This window comes from Taudactylus pleione, unplaced genomic scaffold (assembly GCF_031769625.1).
Source record: "Taudactylus pleione unplaced genomic scaffold, aTauple2 ptg000111l, whole genome shotgun sequence".
NCBI classification, from domain to species: Eukaryota; Metazoa; Chordata; class Amphibia; order Anura; family Myobatrachidae; genus Taudactylus; species Taudactylus pleione.
Window position 1 is genome coordinate 6,624,312 of NW_028284513.1, and position 25,291 is coordinate 6,649,602.

A 25,291-nucleotide genomic window follows, 5' to 3' on the forward strand; every position below is an offset into this window, starting at 1 on the left:
TGCCACTGATGGTGTTGGGCCAGATACCTTTTCAATTATATGTAAGTCTTCAAGAGTCTGTATTTCCTCTTCCACTTGTTTCCTTATGTTGATAGGAATGCGCCAATGTTCTTGAGCAATTGGTATAACTGAGTGATCCATGCGAAGATGAACTTGATAGTGTTTAAGTTTTCCAATGCTGTGAATAAGATGGTCATACTCCTGCAGTAAAACATCCACATCACTTCATAGTGTTTTTGGTTCATGTATGACAGGAGTGGTATTGGGAGTGTCAGGTATGACAGGAGTGTAATTGTGACCTACAATTTGTATAAGACCCAATTCTGATACAGGGGTCTATTTACTAAGCAGTGTTAGGAGACAGAGTGAAAAGTGATAAGAAAGTGATAAGGTGCCAGCCAATCAGCTCCCAACTGTCATTTTTCAAACACAGCCTGTGAGATGACAGTTGGGAGCTGATTGGCTGGCACCTTATCACTTTCTTACCACTTTTCACTCTGTCTCCTAACACTACTTAGTAAATAGACCCCACAGTATCAAATCCCAAGAGATTGCCTCTTGCATATTTAGTTACAAAATATAATGCTTTTGTCATTTTTGCATGCAATAATGTCAAAAGAACCCTGTAAGGGAAGGGGTCGTTTATTACCATAAGTGAATATTTTTACAGATGTTAGATTCAAAACCACCTTGCCATGCAGCTTCTTGAAACTGATAGCATCCATTAGATTTACAGAAGCACCAAAATCTATTACAAATTCAACAGAAGTGTTATCTAGGGTGATGTCAGTTTTTTACTGACCTTATTTTTGCCGACTTGATGAATCATGTAGATAAAGCCTTCTGGCATATTATCACTGTCAGATGATTCTGCAGTTGGAGACGAAGTAGCATTTTGATCCACACAATGCACTGTCTTTCTTCTGGATTTAAACTGCTGTGAAGATTGTTTGGGTGTAGATTTGGTTTCCTTGGATTTGCAAACAGAGGAAAAGTGATTCAGTTTGCCACATGCAGTGCAAATTTTACCAGTGGTAAGACAGTCTCCTGAATGTGGATAGGAGCGTCCACACCTGTAACATGATCTATATTTACTTGACTCCAGATAGCCACTTGTGTCACTATGTAATTTATTGCACACTTCCAGCTGGTTCATGCCCCTCTCCATGTCCTTAGCATGTGTTTCAGAAAGTTCAAGACTTCTAGCATATTGTCTGTCAGCATCATTTCAGAGCACGTTTGTGCAACTTTCCACATGTGCCAAATGCAATTGACTGCTGCTTAATTTTATCTTCAACATCATGGAACTGATATGTTCTGGCATAAATCCTTAATCTAGTAACACATGCAGCAACAGATTCAGTTTGCAGTTGCATAGCTGTCCTGAACAGGTATTTGGAATGTGATAGGCTGCATTTTGCAGCATAGTCAGTCAACGAGTCCCTGCATTTGGTATAGTCCTTGGTTTCTGCCTCTGGCATAGTATCATAAAGTTCATAAATCTTGTGGCCACCACTGATAACAAGCATGCTTTTCTTTTTGCTGTCAGTAGTTACCCCCATAGGTTCAAGAAAATGATCACACCGTCCAAGCCATTGTCTTCATAATTCTGCAGCATTAGGAGCATCAACATGCAGAACTGAGGAATTAATGCTAGCATGTCAGCCATGGTGAATGTGAGTAAGATAGCTGGGTTGGGCAGGGCCGCAACTAGGGGGGGGCTGGAGGTGCACGTGCACCGGGTGAGCCGCTGTACCTGGTGCCAGTGACCTCCAGCCCGGCGCTGCAGAGAGGCTCCAAGCCGGACGTCCGCTGGTAATATTTATTACCAGCGGGCGCCCGGCTCCTTCTCTGCAGCGACGCGGTGTAGCCAGAGCCGGAGGCTGGAGTTCTCTCCCGAACTCCAGCTTCCGGCTCTCCCCACGGGCACTATGGGGGAGACGTCATGACATCTTCCCCATAGTTCCAAGGAGCAGCCGGCGGACCGGACGCTGGATGCAGGAGCGGGGTTCAAGGTAAGTATTTTTTTTTAATAAGCTGCACTACAGGGGCATTATTATGGGGGCAGGAGCATTACCACAGGGGCATTACTATGGGGGCATAGGCAATAAGGGGCATTACTAATGGGGCATGAGCACTACAGGGGCATTACTATTGGGGCATGGGCACTACAGGGGCATTACTGTGGGGGCATGAGCACTACAGGGGCATTACTGTAAGGGCACTACAGGGATATTACTATGGGGCATGGGCAATACAGGGGCATTACTATGAGAGCATGGGCACTACAGGGGCATTACTATGAAAGCATGGGCACTACAGGGGCATTAATATGGGAGCATGGGCACTACAGGGGCATTACTGTATGGTGGGCACTACAGGGGCATTACTATGGGGGTATTAACATATGGGCATTACTATGGGGGCATTACAATATGGGCACTACTGCAGGGGGAATTACATGGGGGGCGCCAAATTACTGTCTTGCCCCTGGTGACAAAATCCTAGTTTCGGCCCTGGGTTGGGAATGAGATCCTGGCGGTCGGGATGCCACTGGTCAGAATACTTGACAGCAGCATCCCGACAGTCAGAATCCCGACACCCATAAGGAACAAGGTAAGACTAACCCTTACCCCTACCCCTCCCTCCCAGGTGCCTAACCATAACTCCCCCTAGTGCCTAAACCTAACTTCCCCCTCCCCGCACCCTAAACCTAACACTCCTTTCCCGGTACCTAAACCTAACCTCCCCCGAGTGTCTAAACCTAACTTGCCCCTCTCCGCACCCTAAACCTAACCATCCCCTTTGTGCCTAACCCTAACACTCCCTCTAATGCCTAACTCTGCACCCTAATACCCCACCATAACCCCCGATACTTACCTTTCGGATGTCGGCGGTCTGGATTCTGGTGCCAGCATCCCGACGCTGTCGGGATTTCGGCACCGCTATTTCGGGCATCAGCATCCCAGGTAGCTGAGTAATGAAAAGTTTATCCTCTTCGCCAGTTGTTATATCCTGTACCTTTCTTTATAGCAATGAATCATCAAGTATGCTGTTTATGTAGTTTGTCTTATAAGTAATACTTGCATTATTACAGGTACATAAAGACATCATCTCCTCATTGCTGTTCAAAGTTGTACGATTGCCCTTGAAATTCTTCCCTTGAAATTTTTCATAAGATGTGGTCAAATGTTGTACGATTGATCGTTACGATCATAGGATAAGGATAAGATAAGATGCATAGAAGTGTATCACATTGTACTCAAAAGATCGTAGATCTCTCTGCAAAATCATCTGATCTGCGATCCAACAAGAGGACGACGGTGACGCGCATCAGGGCCGCAGAACACACAAAATACACCTATTTTCATACGATTGGTCTGTACAACCTGTCGTAACTGGCCATATCGTGTAAAAAAATCGTCCCGTGTATAGGCACCTTAACTAGTCACATCTTCACATGTACAGTTCATTGCACATTTGAATGTGCAATTACTATTTGCTGAATTTAACAGATTAAAACAAAACATTGAAAGTATAATGTGTGCAAAAGTTTGCATACAGTTCCAGTTGATTTCATGCTTTTATTTTTTGAAGTCTTTGAAAATTGATTGACTCATCAGGCTTTAAAGTAAACCAGGGGAAGTCAATTCCAGAGCCTAATAAATACTGCAATACATCTCACCTTTGAGGATCTTATGTTAACTATTTGCAACCATGCGTTCCTCTATGCAAATAACAGAGGGCTTGAAAATGTAATAGACAAAGCAGGGGAAGGGTATAATATTACATATATATGCTGTAGGAATTCACAGTCACAAATGTTTTAAAAATGGAAGTTAAGGGGACTTGAAGTCAGGGCAAGATCAACACATATATTGTACCTGCATTTCAAAGGAAGGGATTCATCTGCCACAGGAGTAGTGGTACACATAATTAATAACAATGTACATAATTCATCTGCACGTAAGTTTAACCATAAGGAAAACCACAATTACACAATCGCATTATCACGCCCATCAACCACCCTTGTTGAGCCGATCTCACTGCCTCCACCTGGAGGGAGCAACCAGGAAGTGAGCAAGCATGGCTTTCAGTGCTGGCATTTTGGCATGGTCAACTGGAAAAGGGGGCTCCAAACCAGTCTGGGGCCCCATGGTTTATTAACGCTCTGCAACTTATGGTACAAAATATGTTTCATGCCAGAGTTAAGTTTCATGTTATTACCAAAAATTATTTTACATTTTTTTTTAGTTTTTATCCAGATTAAAAGACTTTAGTTATGTATCTTTTGTCTTACTTTTCTATCTGATATATTTATTGAAGTACAACTAATATTTGTTAGTTTAATGTTATATTTCATATATTCTTATACTCTTAGGTAGAAGTGGACATTTTTATGGAAAATGCAAGTGAATTGAATGCAATAGTTTTACAGTAAATGCAGTAGACAAGTGGCAGTATGGCATAGCACCATATATCTATTGGCAAATCCTATGATGGTAATAAATGTCAGCAGTGTGCATTGGAGGTTAATCCGGTATGCGTTCGGCATCCCGGCGGTCGGGATGCCGACGCTTACATTACCGGCACCAGAATACCGACGCTGGTCAGAATCCCGGCGCCAGGTAACAGGGATGGGGGGAGGGTTAGGGTTAGGCATTAGGGGGAGGGTTAGACACTCGGGGGGAGGTTAGGTTTAGGCACCAGGGAGGGAGTGTTAGGTTTAGGGTGCAGGGAGGGGGAGGTTATGTTTAGGCACTAGGGGGGGTTAGGGTTAGGCAAAAGGGGGGAGGGTTAAGGGTTAGTCTTCAGTTACTAGGGGGGGAGGGTTAGGGTTAGGTACCAAAGAGGGAGGGTTAGGGTAGAGAGAGGTGGAAGGTTAACATACCGACCAACAAGTGTCGGTATGTAAACCCTGTCAGGATCTCGGCGTGGGGATTCTGACCACCAGGATCCCGGCTGTCGGTATTTCATACCGATTCCGTTAATCCACACAGCAGTTAACTAAACTAAGGATTGGTTTATTAATCGGTAAAATGCAGGTGCAAAACTATTAGCAGAGTAAGCAGTGATAGTGTACTGGGTGACACAAACTATTAGGTTAATGTGGGGCTATCAATATTAAATATGAGCAGACTTGCTGGATTAGTTAAACCAGGGCATATTGCACAATGGTCAAGGTACATGTGGTGTTAAATATGTAACACAGCTGTTTTATGCTGGTGGCGGTTAGTCCACACGTGGTACAACTTAACCAGTTCTTAGATGTATTAGATTAGGTAGAACAACAAGTAGCATATGACACAGGGATATCGCAGGTGTAACATCGGTATGCAGAATATATAAGTACTGGCAGCCTGGAGCTTAGGATCGGCATTGGTAGAAGTGGTGCCCTATACACTAGCAATGGTACAGTGTACTTGCTGTTTGGTATTGCGACTCTGTATTTTGTCAGTATCCTGGGTCAGACAGTCCCCATGGAACATCAGGGAGTAAAGACATGTGGAGATGAAGTGCATGGGCAGCAGCGCATTTCAGAGGTTGGGCCTGTTTAACTGACTCTGCTCCGCCTCCAAAACGCTGCAGCCTGTAAAAGAAGGTAGCGGCTGGGAGGCACTGCGAGTGGCCTCACAGATGGAGGGCTGTATATGCTCAGTCCTCTAACAATCGGGGATGTGCGCTAACCAGTGGGTTAGCGTAAAACTCTGAATCAGGCCCCCTAAGCATTGAAAATAAAACTTCTGGTCAACATTTCACTGGATACACAAACTGCACTAAGTAGAGCATTCTCCGTCAAATCTCTGATAAAGTGGTGATTAGTATCAATGTTGAAGGCCTGATATGGGCACTCACCAGACTTCATTATATGATAACCAACTGTTTTTTTTATTACTCACAAATACATATAGCAGAGGTCAACTTTTTCCTCCATAAGGATCTGTGTCAAGACAGCTTAATATGAAAAAGCATCAGTCAACACCATAGAGACCCATACTCACCATAGCACCAGGGGCAAATATATAGCAGACCCAGTTAACACCCTCAAATATCCACTCCAAAGCAGGAACAATCAGCTTACAAGACCGGAAGTGCTTTAAATATATAACATATGCTCATCTAGATAAACCAAAACATATGTAGGATGGACAGCAAGCAGGCGCTCAACTCATAATGAAAAATTGAGCCATCCAACCAAAGGCAAGCGCCTTTTAACACACAGAAAAACAAGCGGCATCACAACACACAGAAACCGGAAGTGACTCTCTGCTCTAACGGCAGCACCTTCCACTTTTAAAAATAAATATAACCCCATTAATAGTATAGCAATAACAACACTGCAAATATATAATGGGCCATTGTACTGACCCCAAGAAAATCAAATAAAACATTTTATTTATTTAACATACAATAGAAATTTATAATCATTACTAAAATATTACAAAGAAAATACAAAAGATAAATATATATGTATATATATATGTATATATATATATATATATATATATATATATACATAAAGTCAATTATTTCCACACTCACGTCTGGTTGCAGTTAATGCTGGGGTGTCAACCCATAAAGGCAACAAGGTCCTATTCAATCCAAAAAAAATTTAAGAAAAGGGGTGAACTCACCAGTCTTCCCCGAAAATCTTTAATGCAACATCGTGGTACAATGAGGTTACAGCATCAGATCGACGTTTGGTCCAACTTATGGGCTTTATCAGTTTTAGATCAGCACTCCATGTTACAGATCCAAACTCTTTGTACCTTCAGAGAGAGGGCTGCATAGCACAGGTCATATTGATGGGAAGACAAGTGACCAACCGGTTGCTTTGCATTTTATGTTGGCTAGATATTCTCAGGGACGGATTGGGCCGCCGGGACGCCTCATTGTTACCTTTAGGCAGGGCTGGTGCAACTTGCTGAACAAGTCCTGCATGGCAGGGAGGCGCCAAGCTGGAGAGGCGCTCTCCCTGCAGCAGCTGCTGAGACTCTTGTTACTGCTGTCGGCTGCTGCTGCACCTGTCACACTGAGACAGGCAGCGGCAGCCTACTGTTGGGAAAAGTGCGGCTGAGCAGCGCTCTTCATACAGTCCCATCCATGGAGGGGGGCCACCAGAGGCAATTGGCTGATTACCTACTGTAAGACGATCAGTCTGGCCTGAACTGAAGCCGCCAGGGTGGACGGCAACTGAGCTTCTGCTCCTCCTCTCTTCAGTGAGTCACTCAGGTCTCTCTCCCTGCCTGACAGATCGTCACGCTGGGAACAAGCAGGGACAGTCTGCAAAAGATTTGCAAATTTACAAGTGTATTCAAACACTGGCCCTGATTCAGAGCCGGACGCTCTGACCAGGGCCCACCTCCATAAATATGGAGCGTCCTCCTGGACACTCGTATAGCTGTGGGTCACCACCCACAGCCTATACGAGCGTGCAGGATGATGGTCGCGACCATCGCCAGTGCGAGCAAAAGCCTGCGGTTGAGTTTCTCAACCGCAAGGCCAGGAGTGATTTTGGCTCTATCAGAGCCAAAATCACTCCCACTGACATCACTAGTGATGTCAGTGGGGCCGGCTTCTGACGGTAGGTGTTCCCTTGGAAACACCTCCGTCTGGCAGGCACGCCCCCGGCACGCCCACCAAAGGGGGCGTGCTGTCAATCAGCATCGACAGCACGCCCCCTTTGATCAGACACAACGAGCGAAGGAAAGTCCTTCGCTCGTCGCGTCTCGCGCATGCGCACGACGGAGCTCCCTCCGTCGTGCGCATGCGCAGTGCACACCATCGACCCACTTGCGAGCGGACAGCCGCTCGCGAGTGGGTCTGAATCAGGCCCACTGTTGATTACACTTGAATAGTGGCAAGTAGTTTGTACACTGTCCCTGCTTGTTCCCAGCGTGACCCCTGAGACCTCTCGTTAGAGAGAATGTAGAGAAGAGAGACAGCACTAGTCTGCAGCAGCACAGTCAGTAACTATTTTCTATTTAGTAATAGTATTATGAATGTGTAGTATGGGAGTAATGGGAAGTAAATAATTCAGTGAGGAGGAGGGGGTGAGGGGGGGGAGCATTACCTGTCATTGTGTGTGTGTGTGTCCATTAGACCTGTGTCCACAGGGACTGTGTTCTCCTTATCCTTTATCTCTCATATGGCTATGAAATTTCAGTCAAAGGGTCGCCCTATTTAGTTGTGCAATGTTTGACCAAGTTAACTAAACTAAATCTCTAATTGCATCTGGGGAAGAAATATTGTCAGGGTTTTTTTTCATATAAACTTCATGGCTTATCCGCATTGCCTGGTCTGTGCGGAGTATTGTTTTCATTCACTTTCCCCATTACTATGTCTTGCTTACCTAACCTAGCATTTCCTTTGGTTTGAGTACAGGATGCCAGCGCTCAGGATTCTGGCGGTCAAAAGCCTGACGCCGGCATCCCGACATGGTAGGATAAAAACACCTGTCAGTCAGTATCCTAACCCTTCCCCTCTCCCTACCCCTAACACCCCCTCCTCAATGCCTAAACCTAACCTCCCCTCCGTGTACCCTATCCCTCCCCCTAGTGCCTAAACCTAACCTCCCCTCCGTGTACCCTAGCCCTCCCCCCCTAGTGCCTATACCTAACCCTCCCCCTAGTGCCTAAACCTAACATCCCCCCCTCCCCCTAACCCTCCCCCCTAGTGCCTATCCCTAACCCTCCCTCTAGTGCCTAAACCTAACCTCCCTAAACCTAATGCCAGGTACACACTAAAAGATATATAGATATTGGGCACATCAGCCAGTGTGTACCCGCTATGTCACTGACGAGGCGTACTCCTGCGCTTCATCAGGGACATTGTCCATCAGACCTAGGGGGATAATATACTTATTCATTGGGGAAGGGTGTATTTGTTTTTTTACTTGGGGGGGGTAATACTGTCTATGTTGGGGATGGTGTATCAATGTATGTGCGTGGGTATAATTATTGTGTTTCTGTGTGTGTAAGGGGTGTATTCATATTATCTGTTATATGTGGGTCATTGATGGTCTCTGCATTATCTGACAGTCACTGTGACTCTACATTATCTGACGGTTACTACTATTTTTTGTATGTGCTACTGATACAAATGTTCCTGGTAGTTTGTGTTACTCTAGGTAGCAGCCTTCCCACCAAGCGTAGAGTAGGTGGAGCTCATGTTCTTATAGAAGATCCAAATGGAGACTATCCCCCATTACCGATGGGATGCAGTGCCAACCGCCGGCTTCCCGACTGTCAAATCCCGGCAAGTTACAAATGGCAGGTGTTGAAATCTTGACGCCTGTCATTAGACCTACACAGGGAGCCCGACACTCGGCTTACCAATCGAAGATAAGCCGGGCGTCGGGTGCGGACAGCTGCAGGAGGGGGATGGTTTAGGTATACGGGCTGCCAGGGGGTTCTTAGGGTTAGTCACCCCCCCGGGAGGTTAGGGTTAGTCTAGGGGAAGGGGGGGTTAGGGTTAGGCACCCCTGGGGGGAGGTTAGGGTTAGGCACCCCCCCAGTAGATTTAGGGTTAGGCTGCGGGGAAGGGGGGATTAGGGTTAGGCACTTGGGGGAAAGGTTAGGTTTAGGCACCCTAAAGGAGGGTTAGGGATAGAATAGGGCTTTCGCTGCCAGGATTTGAACATCATACTGATTCCATTACCGATTTGTAACCTATATTACTGATAATGGAAGAAGCTTCCTAGGGGTGTAAGTGGAGGCTTATGAGCCCCAGTAAAACTCTACTAGACTTACCACCAAACACCCTGCTCCCACATTTTTTTTACCAATGTTACCTAAGTGTCCTCCTGTATTGCTTTAACACATTTATTCTAAGTATATTTATTTGGTAATCTAGACACCATGGGCAACAAAGATGTAAATGGTAGGAAAGGCTGCGATGCGGTGGAAGTACAGGATCATATGACTGAAAGCGTGTGTCACATGATTTACTTAAATTCTGTCCTAGGATGATGCCTCATTGATATCTGAGCCCTCTACAATTATTTGGATGCAGATGGGGGTCTGGTTTTCTATCAGTACTACTGTGGCATTATGTGTATAAGGGCCTCTACATCTTTGGCATGTGTATAAGGGCCACTACTACTGTGGCATTATGTGTATAAGGGACACTACTACTGTAGCATTATGTGTATAAGGTGCACTGCTGTGTGTAATAATGTGACTAAGGGACACTACTATGTGGTGTAATGTGAATATGATTGTGCTGCGTGTGGCATAATTTCAATTGGAGTCCGAATGCATTGTCAAGCTCCTTGTGTGTGAGACCAAAGCTCCTTGGGGCGCGCTGTACCTTTATAGAATATGGGTGGGAGGGCGCAAATTTATAGTTTGCAGGAGGGCGCCGAACACCCTAGCACCGCACCTGCTGTCAGTTACCACAGACGGCTCCACCTACAGCTAGTCTGCAGCCCGCCCCCTCTCCGACTCCTGCCCTGAACACACAGGACCCGGCGCTGACCTGATTCCTGCCATTCTGCCAAGACCAACTTGCGTGAGTTAGCCTGTATATATAGTATGGGCCAGTCCCTTTAATGGTCGGCCGCCCAGCCAGCCGTTCAGTGACTCACCTTCCCCCGGGCCTCCTCTCCCCAGTCGTGTTTATATAGTACAGTGTATAATATATATATATATATATATATAACTTTTCATATATACATTATGTATATGGTAATTATGTATATTTACTTTATATAGTATTAACATATACAGTACAGTATTGCGGTTATAATATAATGTATATATATATATATGTATGTTCAAGTTCTGGCACTCCAAATCTCAATGTAGCCGTGGACGGTGTAAGGTGCGGCACTCAACGCACTTACAGGAATAGACAAATGGATATGATCAACGTTTAAGAGTTAGCAACACTATCGTCAGCATTCTGACGATTGTGTTACTAACACTGAAGCGATGATCATGGCCCTGATTCAGAGCCGGACGCTCTGACCAAAGCGCTCACTCTGAATCAGGGCCCACCTCCATTAATATGGAGCGTCCTCCTGGACGCTCGTATAGCTGTGGGTCACCACCCACAGCATATACGAGCGTGCAAAATGATGGTCGCGATGGTCTTGACCATCGCGACCATCGAAACTGCGAGCAAAAGCCTGCGGTTGGGTTTTTCAACCGCAAGGCCAGGAGTAATTTTGGCTCTATCAGAGCCAAAATCACTCCCACTGACATCACTAGTGATGTCAGTGGGGCCGGCTTCAGACGGTAGGCGTTCCCTTGGGAACGCCTCCGTCTGGCAGGCACGCCCCCGGCACGCCCACCAAAGGGGGCGTGCTGTCAGTCACCATCGACAGCACGCCCCCTTTGATGAGACACTCCGAGCGAAGGAAAGTCCTTCGCTCGTCGGGTCTCGTGCATGCGCACGACGGAGCTCCCTCCGTCGTGCGCATGCGCAGTGGGGACCATCGACCCACTTGCGAGCGAACAGCCGCTCGCGAGTGGGTCTGAATGAGGGCCCATATCCGTTTGTCTATGCCTGTTATTGCACACCAAGTGCCTCACCTTACTACTGCTTTTATACACACACACATATATATATATATATATATATATATATATAAAACAAACAATGGCAGTTACTTTTCTGGCAAAGCTCTTGATTCTGAGAGGACAGCATCCTGCCCCGTCGCCAGACTCCGCCCCTCGACAGTCCCCGCCCATCAATAGACTCCACCCCATTAGGGCTGCTTCCAGAAATTTCCCGGGCTGTTTTTTTTTACCCAATCCGCCCCTGGATATTCTCTATCCATATTAAGATATAAGCTAGTCGACCATGTGCCACCTTTGGTTAAGGGTGGCGATAGGGGTAAAAAGCTTCTACAATTGGAGGCAACTTGGATCCAGCGCCTAAATACGGTGGCCCCCATGGGATTCAATGAATATCTAAGCTTAGCATGTTTCTGGTAATGTGCTTGTGCATTGTTTGAATTCATATGAGGGTGCTTTTGCATATCATGTATGTATTATGTACAGGATTCATTTGTGCATGTGCTGCAATATTTAATATTCATCATTGTCTTCTTTTTTATAAAAATATATATAAGTTTCAGCGGGTTACCTGCACTTAGATATTGTTCTGTGCTTTTATCTCTGTATTCAGTAACATGCCAAACTGTTCTATATATGAAGGAATGTTCATGGGCTATATCTAGCTGTCATTATTCTTGTTAGTTCAGGTAGCGCTATGTGATATCAGTATATTATTATTATTATTATTATTATCCTTTATTTATATGGCACCACAAGTGTTCCGCAGCGCCTTACATAGTACATAGAACTAATAGGTGAACAAGAAACAAGTAACTTACAGTACATTACAGTGCAGGACAAGGACACAACTTATATACATTGCTGAAATAGTGATTAAAGTACTCACAATAAGCTGCCGGGAGTTGGCAATCCCGTGTTAGGTGCCCTAATGGGGAGTAGAGAGTAGAAGAAAATGTAAATAGAAGCACATGAGGGAAGAGGTCCCTGCTCATGAGAGCTTACATTCTATGTTAAGTATATCTAGTTGTCATTTGTTTGTCTATATATTAGCAGTATCATGCTTTTACATATGATGTTCAGTCCAGGCAGCGCTATGAGACATCAGATTGTTAAATGTAATATTCTGATTAATTGTTATTGATTCTATGCCTTTGGTTTGTAGCTGTTTATGTTAAGAACATATCACTGTGCAAACACACTCACGTCTTTAATACTGCTGCTTTTTCGATTTATATCGTTTCTTTATTCAGACATATTGCTTTATTAGTTGGTAATGATCTGTGAAAGAACTGTAATTTCTTGCCTTATCTCAGAGTGTGTATGTATGTATGTATGGGCATACAGTGTGTGTATGTGTATATATATATATATATATATATATATATATATTGTGATAGGATCACTGGTAAAATGGTCTGTGGCAGGGACATTTATCCCAGATTCCTGTCCTATGTGTTTAAAATCCCCAGGAGAAAGTCTGCAGTGTAGCAGGCTTGAGTTTCGGCTTTTTGAAAAGCCGGTTTGGGACCTGGGGGTTGTGGGTGAGAGGAGAGGGAGGGCCACTCCAGGTTTTGGTTCTCGCAGCCTGGTAACAGGCTTGTTAGTTTTCCACCTGAGAGTGGCCAATATAAGCCTAGTGTGTTTAGGGCTGATTGTCTCTCCTGGGAGAGCAGACAGGGAGTTTGCTCAGAGACACTTGGAAAACCTATCTGTGAGTACTGTGCTGTGCTTTGTTGCTGGCGAGGGCATTAGGCCCTGCCAGGTTCTGGTAGTGAGGGAACTACCTGTGAAGTTAGTGCCCCGACAGGGCTAGGATTTATGTTTATGTTTTCTTTATGTTCGTTTCTGAAATTGTACAATAAAGACTGGCGCCGACCAGCTTGTACTTGCATCCAGACTGGTGTGCTGCTTCCCTGCTGCTGTGTGTGTGTAAGGAATGAGTCCTCTACCCAGGAGAGGGACCCCCTAACCTAACTGTGTCACAATATGGTGGAGAATGCAGGCACCCACACACACTGAAGTTGCAGCGAGAGGAAAACTATCCGTTTAAAAATTAAAGGGACAGACACCCAATTTGTGAGTGTGGAAATAACGCTGTGTCCTTGGAGTCCCATAGAGGAGGCGTCAGCCAATGCTCAGAGAGGCAAGGTTCAGCTTCCATTCTACACCCCAGGACAAAATGGAGGACATAATTAAGGCCTTGCTCCAAGCTACAGCAGCTCAGCAGGAATCTACCAGGGCTCTGCAGGAATCCACCAGGGTGCAAGTGTTGGCCTTGGAGACAGCCCAGGGGCAACAACAGGTTGCCATCGAGGAAACCCGCCAGGCCTTAGCGGAAAACAGCCAGGCCATAAAAGAGGTGGTACAGCACCTGGTCGCCCGGCCCAGAGATGTTATGACTGGTCCTCCCACCACCACTCACTCCGTACGAGCCAGTCACTTCCTCCAAAGATGACTTCGGGCGATGATGTGGAGGCCTATCTCGCCACATTTGAAAGAACGGCCGAAAGGGAGAGTTGGCCCCAGGATCAGTGGGCAAGTCTGGTGGCACCTTTTTTGTCTGGGGAGCCACAAAAAGCAAATTTCGACTTATGCCTGGCTGATGCCAAGGACTATAAAAAACTAAAACAGGAGATCCTAACTCGCTTGGGAGTCACCACCTTCGTTCGTGCCCAACGGGTCCACCGCTGGGAGTTCCATATGGACAAGCCTCCACGTTCGCAGATGCATGACCTCGTCCATCTGTCCTCAAAATGGCTACAGCCCGAGACGCTGACGGGACCACAGATCGTGGAAAGGGTCGTGATGGACCGGTACCTGCGATCATTACCTGTGACTCTGCGCAAGTGGGTGAGCCACGCAGACCCTAAGTCCGCGGACCAGTTGGTCGAGCTGGTGGAGAGGTACGTGGCGGCTGAGGAGCTGATGAGTATGCCCCACCGAGCCCCGATGGCGCACCGGCGAACTCCCACAGACACTGGTAAGACTGTTCCAGGGGAGAAGGGTGCTGGGCGGTGGGATGTACCTAAGACTGAGGGTGTAGAACCTGGAGACAGGCCTGCCAGGCCAGGAAGGTTCTTGCCCCGTAAACGACTAGACATTAATATGATTCAGTGTTTCCGGTGTGGTGACTTCGGCCATATTTCCGCTAATTGTTCACTTACAACTGAACCTATGCAATGTGATACTGCTCATGTCTACCGCAGGGGGTCTTTCTTTGCACAGACAGCCTGTACGGCTGACCGGCAGGCTGAGACTGATAAGCACATGTGTGTACTCACTATAGGTGGCAACCGAGCAGAGGCACTGTTAGACTCTGGTAGCTTGGTGACACTTATAAAAGCTGAGCTGGTGAACCCCTTGAGGCATACAGGGAAAACTGTTGATGTGACCTGCATACATGGGGATACTCGATATTATGTTACTGCCAAGGTGAACATCGAGACACCATGTGGCTCTGCCATAGTTTCTGTGGGTTTGGTGCCTGGTCTGATGTACGATGCAATATTGGGGAGAGACTTTGCTCACTTATGGAAATTGTGGGAAAGCCGTTTTGTTCCAGAAGTGAACAACCCCGGTCCACTTGAGAAGGTTGTCGATATAGTGGAGGAGGGAGTTTCTTCTGAGTCAAGAGTTATTCCCTTTTCCTACTATGGTTGGCGAACTAGAGAATGCGGAGCGTGACGGTGGCCCACCAACTGATGTGCCTCCCATTGAGGTGGGAAGTGTTGTTGGGCCAGTGGATCATCTGCCTGATTTAGAGGTCAGAAGAGAGGTCTTTGCCGTGGAGCAGTTGAATGACCCTACTTTGGTAAAAGCCAGGGAGAATGTAAAAGTAGTTGATGGTAAACCCATAGACCCTGATAGTCCTTTGTCCTATCCCCACATGGCAATGTGTCAGGATTGGTTATATCAGGTGACTAAGAAGGGGGAAGATGTTGTGGAACAACTAATAGTTCCCAACGCCTACAGAAGAACAGTGTTGGATCTGGCCCATGGTCGTATAACGGCAGGTCATCTAGGGGTAGAGAAAACCACTGAGCGAATAATGCAGAGGTTTTTCTGGCCCGGGCTTCATAAAGAGGTATCTGACTTTTGCGCATCCTGCCCTGAGTGTCAGTATCATGCTCCCAGGCCACATTTTAAGGATCCACTAGTTCCATTGCCTATTATAGAGGTGCCGATAGTGAGAGAGCACCTGAAACAGGCTCAACAGGCACAGCAGAGGGTATACAACCGCAATGCTCGGTTACGCAGCTTTGCTCCTGGGGACAGAGTGTTAGTGTTGGTTCCCACTGTGGAAAATAAACTTTTGGCTAAATGGCAAGGGCCCTTTGAAGTCTTAGAAAGAGTGGGACAGGTCAATTACAAAGTTTACCAGCCGGGGAAAAGAAAGCCGGAACAGATATACCATATAAATCTGTTAAACCCCTGGAAAGATAGAACGGTACTGTCGGCCATCAGAGCCCCTCCAGTAAGTCCAGGGCCCTTAGTTCCCGAAGTGACAGTGGCAAAGACCCTGTCGGCAATTCAACAACGAGAGGTCAAGGAGTTTCTGGTTGGAAATAGGGTGTTGTTCTCTGACGTACCTGGGAAAACCTCGGTCGTTAAACATGACATCATCACTGACCCAGGGGTTAAAGTTAATCTAAAGCCCTATAGGTTACCAGAAGCACCAAGAGCATAAAATATGCTAGAGTTAGGGGTTATTGAAGTATCACATAGTGAATGGTCAAGTCCCATTGTGTTGATTCCAAAGCCCGACGGGAGTGTGCGTTTCTGCAATGACTTCTGAAACTTGAACAGTGTTTCAAAATTCGATGCCTACCCGGTGCCACAGTGGAGAAGGAGGCGTTGGCCATAAAGTGGGCGTTACAAACTTTTTAATTTTCGGTGTTTAAAGCAGACGCGTTGTCACGCGTTCATTGTTTGGGGGCTTCAGTTGTTCCGCCCCATAGGTCGAAACAAAGGGGGGGATATGTGATAGGATCACTGGTAAAATGGTCTGTGGCAGGGACATTTATCCCAGATTCCTGTCCTATGTGTTTAAAATCCCCAGGAGAAAGTCTGCAGTGTAGCAGGCTTGAGTTTCGGCTTTTTGAAAAGCCGGTTTGGGACCTGGGGGTTGTGGGTGAGAGGAGAGGGAGGGCCACTCCAGGTTTTGTTTCTCGCAGCCTGGTAACAGACTTGTTAGTTTTCCACCTGAGAGTGGCCAATATAAGCCTAGTGTGTTTAGGGCTGATTGTCTCACCTGGGAGAGCAGACAGGGAGTTTGCTCATAGACACTTTCTAAAACCTATCTGTGAGTACTGTGCTGTGCTTTGTTGCTGGCGAGGGCATTAGGCCCTGCCAGGTTCTGGTAGTGAGGGAACTACCTGTGAAGTTAGTGCCCCGACAGGGCTAGGATTTATGTTTATGTTTTCTTTATGTTTGTTTCTGACATTGTACAATAAAGACTGGCGCCGACCAGCTTGTACTTGCATCCAGACTGGTGTGCTGCTTCCCTGCTGCTGTGTGTGTGTGTAAGGAAGGAGTCCTCTACCCAGGAGAGGGACCCCCTAACCTAACTGTGTCACAATATATATACACACATTACAGAATAAATACAAGATACTTACGTGGATTTCTTGGAACATGTTCAGTGCATCCAATGCTTTTGATTTGTGTCTGTCACACATGACTGATGTTTAAGACCAGAGTCCAATTTACTCTGCGGATTGTTTCCTAACAGCTCTATTAGAGTATATTGTAAATGTGAGAAGGATACAATGGAGCAGAATAGACTCAGAGATTTACTTTTGCTGCAATGTAATTGTACTTCTTTTTTATTCCAACATGATTATACTCTGTAACCCTCATGGAACAATACAGTAATACATCTTTCTATGATGTTGCGTGCCTACAATATTTTTCTGCTATAGTCTCTGTGTTTATAAATGGGTCAGTGTATGAACATGGCTGCATCATTAAGTGGAGCAAATATATGTACCCTTATGAGGGTGCCAGCCAGGCATGGGTGAAACGAGCAATCTTTGGTGAATGTTGGTAACTAACCACAGTTGTTCACCCATGTCTCATATATGCAAAAAGTTTAATTATGGCACATCTGATGCAGCATTATCTTACATGGGCATTTATTTTCAATGGGATTCCACTTGTGCTATGTATGCACATTTTGTATGAGAGTGTATGTAAACCAATATAACACAGGAAATAACGACAGCCTTTTAATTAAAAGCATGACAATTATCTTTTAAAAGGTAATCCCATCTTTAAATACTATCTATCCAAAAGATAACTTTTAACAGATAAGTCTGTGTTTTTTATTATTATACTGAAGAATACATTTCATGGAGCTTCTGGGAATCTCAGTTAAGGTTTTCAGTGTATGCATATTTTCGGTGTGTGAAAGGCAGGATGCAATGACATTATAGCTCTGTGTATAACGATTGTAGCTGAAAACTACACCTCTCTCCCATGTTACTGTATCTCTCTCCCATGTGACTGTACCTCTCTCCCATGTGAATGTACCTCTCCCCAATGTGAATGTACCTCTCCCCCATGTGAATGTACCTCTCCCCCATGTGAATGTACCTCTCTCCCATGTGAATGTACCTCTCCCCCATGTGAATGTATCTCTCTCCCATGTGAATGTACCTCTCCCCCATGTGAATGTACCTCTCTCCCATGTGACTGTATCTCTCTCCCATGTGACTGTACCTCTCTCCCATGTGACTGTACCTCTCTCCCATGTGACTGTATCTCTCTCCCATGTGAATGTATCTCTCTCCCATGTGAATGTATCTCTCTCCCATGTGAATTCAGCAGCATGAGTTGTGCAGAAAGTATATGAATCATACAGTTGAACTGTTTTTTACCAAGAAAGATTAACTAAAATCAAAATACTCTTTAGGCATTAGTATTAGTGTATATTCTAAACTAAATCAACTGTTGTTTTAGAGATATATGTACAGTATGTTTTAGATGAATATATTTTACTGAATAATTTGTTCATGTGCATGTCTGTATAGTTGAACACAAGGGTAAGAAGAGACAGCAGAGGAGCTGCCATGTAATTAGAGGTTTGTGCATTAGGGTAAGGAGGATCTGTGCTAGTTAATTAAAATACAAATGTATTATATATGATATAGCTGAAAATAAAAACAAAAAAACTTATATTTTTTCCTGAATGTAATAGAAGTCCCAAAAATGTCTTTAGTGGATGGTTTCATAGCTGAACACTCGGCCTGATTCAGAGTTGGGAATAGAGTAAGTTCCCCATACATCAGCGAGCGATGCAGAGATGCCGGGTTGCAGGATCAATGAAATCCAACATGTTGGATTTTACTGATTTGCCGATCACGATCAAAATATAATCGCGATTAGCAAATTAGTGAAATTTATCATGTATAATTTGACCAAACCTCCGGCAGATCGCGGAACATCGATGGCCGTCGTTCGGCATTTCCAACCGGCCGTTCAGCATTTCCAATCCGATCGCAGGATTGGACAATACGTCTTTAGTAAGAGGCACAATCTAGATGATCCAGATTGATTTTACAATATATAGAAAGTGTGAGCATCATTTTGGTTCACCAATCAAACGCATATATATACATAGAGGTCCCCTTACTCCCACTCACTCTACAGCTGAATTGGACAGAGGACGAGACCAGCAGAGAAGGAGTTTATGGGTCAGTACATCCTTATCACTTCTCTGTATTCCTAGTGTCTAATAAGTTAGTGATACTGCCCCTATTCTTGTTACTGAAGGTGCTGATTATGGAGTGGATTTCTGGAGGATTGTAATGAGGTGGACCTTGTGATCAAATTACTTGAAGGAACTGATTGGTGTACAAATCACTTTTTGGGATTTATGTAAAGGACATTGGAATAACAACAGAGACTTTGGATATTTTGTTTGTGGGGGACTAAAAATAGTAACAGAGAGATTGGACATATTGGTGTACGGCACTGAGATCTATCTAAGGAATATATAAGACTACATATTGGTTTACAGTACACACATAAATACCTGTGGTTAGTATTTGACCACATATTTAACCACATACTACAGTCAATTAGTATGAAGTCTAGATGAGCGCAACATGTGTGTATACATTGATCTGACAATATGTCGCCTGGTGTATGGGGCCTTAACTGAGCATCTTGGTAAAGCCATGCTGCACTGCAGGTGGTTTTTAGATAAGAATAAAAAATATGTTGTAACCTTCTCGTTCCGTCCAATAATATATGAATGGCTAATTGTCAAATGAATGACTAATTATCATTAAATTGAAACAAATAGATTCTGATGGTGTAAATTGAGTACCATGTACCAAGTTATAGTCAATGAAAAAGATAAGATAATGATATCTCATTAGGTAGGAATGTACAATGTAACAGAATGGTAACCAGTACGCGTGTGTATCAAAGTATCACAAAAATATTTATTCACTAAACCAAGGATAGTTAAAACTGGTGCACAAATATAAGATGGTCTCTGTATCTTTCAATCATGTAGGATGAGTGGTAAATTGGAAATCTAAAGGTTAAATAGTTCCTGTCCAATGTCACTGCATAATCAAAACAGAACAATCTGCGGCGTCCCGCTAATAAAGAAAAAATGGTGATGGTTGATGTACTACGGTGCCCGGGATGATGTTCCTGGGGTCAGGGAGTACGGTGTGGCCTTGATGGGGAGAGGCTACTTCTCTACAGTGCGTGTAGCTACTTGGCATCAATGTCGGAGGGTGCCCGATATGTCACGCCACCTCCGACATACAACGCCACAGCGTGCGCTGAGGTCGGGGGCCGGGACACCACGGTCACACCGCTCGTAAGAGTAATGTGCCGTGTTTTTAGATAAGGGATAGGGGATTGAAGAAACACCTCTGCACTAGGTTTTAGGTCAAAAAAAGGGTTTATTGATATATTGGCCCCAATTAAGTATTTTAAATTATCAATATATAGTAACCTTATGGGGGTGCTGCCATAGACAGTAATTGACAATATACAAAAGATAGAAGAGAAGAAAAGTACTGTCTCTTTGTTGGCGCACAATTAGAAAAATCTAAATTAAAATATAACTTTTAATGTATAAATATTTAAAATTCACTTAGCCTCATTAGTGAAATATTCCATAAAAATAAAATGTGAAATACACATGTAAGTATAATTTATTGGTATTAAATAATTATATTGTGTTTATTTCCGTGTCCTTATTCCGTTGTGTTATTTAATCATTCAATTTTATCTGTTGGATTGTAAGACATTACAACAGATACATGTGTGTCTCACATTTTATTTTTATGGAATATTTCACTGGAGAGAGAGGAGGGGGCCCCGAACGGGGAGTGCACACGGGCCCCCTCCTCTCTTAAGACGCCCCTGTGTGGGGTGCCCCCCTAAATACACAACCAGCCCCGGACTTTTCATAGCCAGTCCTGGTTGTGTAAGTACTGGGAAAAATTTGCGTAGGGTTCCACTGTACTTAGCACAACCAGCACTGGGCTCTGATCTGGTTCTGGAATTACAGGAAACGAATCAAATCAAATTCGATTTAGAAAATGCTTCTAAAATCGAATTGTAGTAAATGTGGGATTTGTACTTTCGATTTGATTCGATTTGAGGTGAGCTAAATCGAACATCAAAACGAAAGTAAAAATGAATTTTAATAAATATACCCCTAGATGTGGGAGGTGTGTGTCCAAACTGATATCTAAATTGCTGTGTAAAAATAACGCTGTCCAGCATTTGTGGACTACATGCAAAAACAGCCAGTATTTACCCTGCATGCAGAAATATGTATTTATCTGCACCCCTTGCACTGCAACATGGTTTGTCCAGGTGCACAGTTACTTGCTCTACCTCACTCCGGGCCTGATTCAGACCCGTTCGCTAGGCTGTGTTCGCACGTAGCCTGCCGATGTTTGCAATCTGCGCATGCCTATAAGACGCAGTGCACGTGCACGAACCAGTCCATGCGATCGCGACGCGTTCACACCCTGTACACAGATGCCCCACTAGAATGAGTGACAGGACGAGCCGTTTGTGGGTGGTGACAGGGGGTTGTCGATGGAAATGAGGGGTGTGTTGGTGCGAATGCAGGCATGTCTGTGCGTCTGAACGCCGTTTCAGGGGCATACATAATTAAGACGTAGCATCAGCATACACGTCACATGGCTGAAATACACACAGCAGCACTCGCAGTTCTTGCGGTAGGGTATTGTCAGCCACAAGTGCTGCGTATGGGTCCGATGTTACTCGATTGTTTAATACACTTCCTGGAGATTACGTATGTTAGTAAGGGAAAGTGGGCATCTTGTGTCAGGCTGGTGGGCGTCTAAATACATACCTCAATCGCACGGCAAGACATAGTGGGCGTGCTAATGTTTTGCTAGCGATCGTGGGATTTGCATTCTCATGTAGCTGACGGCTGCGTGCGAACGCATCCTAGCGAACGGGTCTGAATCAGACCCTCTATTCCCAAATCGAAATCAGACCCTCAGACACAGATGGACTAATAAAGAAAGAATAAATATAGTGTAGACTGTATAAATAATCATGTATATTAGTAGCGTATGAAATTTTGCACTTACCTATTTAAAGTAGGAAGTGCGTGTTAAGCTTCACTCAGAAATCACTATGAGGATTGTTCTTAATTTCAATCCACGACAAATAAAGAAACAAAGAAAACAACACTTGGTATACAGAAATGTCTTTGTGAAAATAATAAATATTCCACGTCCACCTCTAAATTGATGCTGTTTGCATTAACAGAAAACATTGGTAGTTACAGTCATTTGATTTAAAAGAGCAAATTCTACTTTAAGGGATTTAGATAATTCCAATTTAACAGACAATTAGAAGGAACTGATGGTAACAATTAAAAGGGTCATCACTAACTACATTAAACAAGTGGAAAGCTGGCTTTTTTATATACCCATAAGAGATGATCATTCTAGGACTAATAATAAACTAATTAATGACTTTATACAGCTCTATTAGTTAATTTTACTATACTAATGAAATTCCATGGTTCCCATATAAGATTCATAAATCCTTTTGCAGAAAAACAGTAAGAATACTTTTATTGAATAGAGGCATTTTATGGAGTCACATGTATAAATGATAAAATTGTACAGGACTTTCATTGTAATTGATTCAATTATGATAGTTCAAGGAGAGTGCGTTTGACTTAAGTGGCTGCATATCCATCTTTTGTTGTAGAAATATATGCTGTAGATAAGTAATGGAGAAATACATGTCGACAGCTGCTCATGTGCTGATGTAACACTTTACCCAATCTGCATAGATAGAAACCATAATGTACAAACCACTATGATTTATGTGAACATACCGCGCAACACTCTACAATTCCCAAATGTACCCTCCAGACTGCTCAATACAGTTACTATACCTGTACTGTCACGATCAGGGCTGACAGTCTGCCGAGATCGCGGTCCTTACCGCTCCGAGCGCTCTGGCGCGGCGTCTCCGGCGGGAGTGCAGGGTCCTGGAGAGCAGCGCTGGGTACTGTGAGCCTCCGCAGACTAAGGGCTTCCATCTGGAGGCAGGTGAGAGGGGTTGATACTGACAGCGCTTCTGCGCGGTGCCCACTGGGCGTGGCCATCTTGGATTTTGGTCACATGTTGATTTGGGCCAATCAGGTAACAGCCTGGCCTAGGGAGGCTAGCAGCCAATCCTGCACTACCTGAAGGTACTAAAGGGCTGTCAAGAGGCTCCTTAGTTGGCAGTGCAATGTCTATCACAGCGCATGCTGTGAGCCAGTTCTCTGTGCTCCCTTGCTCCTTAAAGTGCCATCGCTCCAGTGTGTTCCTGCAGTTTCAGCCTTGGTGCAGTTCTGCTCCTGTTACTACCTGTCTCCTGACACCGTCTACCCGCTATATGCCCAGCCTACCCTGGTTCTCTGAGTACCGCCAGCATCTCCCAGCTTTGTCTCACCCCTTCGTGTGTACCATTCCTTCATGAGTCATAGCCCCCTAAGACTGGCTGCCTTCAAGTACCAGCAAACGAACCCTCACTCACCATCCGACTCCACTCCGGGTCCAGGCGCATGCCAAGCCGTGACATGTACATCCCTGTGTCTCTATGCTACATGTTGATTCTACCTGGTAAATAAACCTAAGACCTGGTTAAGCTGTGCCACTTGGGGGCTAACCTCCACCAGCACCAACATTATGCACAACATGCATAACGCCTTTATACACTCTGGCCAAGTGCATTGTATTTCAGCTGGACAAATCTATATAATAAATGAGAATGTGTGTGTCTGTCTGTTCTTTATTGTCTGTTTGTCGAGTTTGGCCAGAGTTTTGTACCTAACTCCACTAAATATGGCATAATGGTGTAGCTTGACTAGGATTAGGTCTTTGGCTTTGAAGTTTGTAAGGGCCATAGAGGTCTACATGGTGGCAACCAAGACCGTAGAGTCTCGGATTTGAATTTTGGTTTAAGCAAGTTAGCTCAGGATGTCTTCCAGTGCCTAAAACTGCACTGATCTGAAGGCACAGGCTGATATGTACCAGTGGTGGGCAGGTGGATCTCCAATGGAAGAGCAGTGAGTCGGAGGATCTACTGTCACACTGCACCTGCACTGACAGTTACTAATTTCCTCCAAGCACATTTTCATATGCCATGGTGTCCAATGTTGGTCTGCAGAGATTTCTGCTTAGCAGTGGTTTCTGTTCTGCAGCTATTTCTGAAACTGCAGTGGCCAGATTAATTTGTCAATTATAGATCAATTGACACTGTCCCTGACCCAGACCAAGCTGTGCATTATTCAATTGAATTTCTAAACTGCCAGTAACCACCAGGAATGCCTCTGCACATTTTAGTTTTGAAGGTTGGTGCACAAATCATGCTGCTAGAAACGTGGATGCTCCAAAGCTTTGCAATGGTACAAGACTTTGCATAAAAACTCTCAAAGCTCATGTCATTAAGGCCACTATCCTAGCAGAATGTGGTACAGGAACGATGTGTTCATTCTTTGCATCCCACTCATACCATCAGACATGTCATTTGAATTCAAGAGATTGCATTTTCCAATCTGACTCTCTTTTGCAATGACCATCAGTAAGGTCCAAGGTCAATCTTTGAAGGTAGCAGGTATTGACCTGCAAACTCCTTGCTTTTCCCATGGGCAGTTGCAGGGGTTAAAGTGGGCAGGAATGGGATGGAACTGAGTTCTGTCACCTCTAATGGTAGGTGTAACTAGTTTCACCTCCACCAAGTCCCTGCACAGAAGTCCCACAGACAGAGAGCCACTCACTGTCTGCCTAAGGAGGCATATAGGTAAGGAAAAAATCAAGCAAAGGTAATACATAGGGGTTGCAAAAAAACATTGGGCATCTAAGTGACATAGACTAGCTTGTGGGGACCCCATTAAAAAACTCAGAGGCCCGGCAGAAAAAAAAACACTGATGATATAGAATTTTTTTTTTCTTTTTAAGTGATCTAACATTGTAGCCTCTGCTGATGGCAGGAGTGCTAAAAAAGCATCTAAAATGTATTTCACACTGTCATAGCCCCCAAAGCTTCTGGGGGCGTATGCGGCCGCCAGCCATTCGCTTTACCATTTCCTATACACAACAGTGTATGTGTTTGTGTAATAACACTTGTTTTGGCCTGTCAGAATAGCGTGGCCGGGGGGAGTGTAGGCGGCGGGAGAGATGAGTTCCACCACTTCTACAGGACCACTTTAAGCCCTGGGCAGTTGTATGTGGCATGTTCAAGAGTGAGGG

At 44.7% G+C, this 25,291-nt stretch overlaps 1 protein-coding gene and 1 pseudogene across 2 annotated transcripts in view; one reads left to right on the top strand and one right to left on the bottom strand.

The window, feature by feature from the left end:
* LOC148525157 (relaxin receptor 1-like) overlaps nt 1-25,291 on the top strand; it is a 433,734-nt gene that overhangs the window by 223,377 nt on the left and 185,066 nt on the right. The window lies entirely within an intron of this gene.
* On the bottom strand, nt 776-1,627 carry LOC148525158 (uncharacterized; annotated as a pseudogene).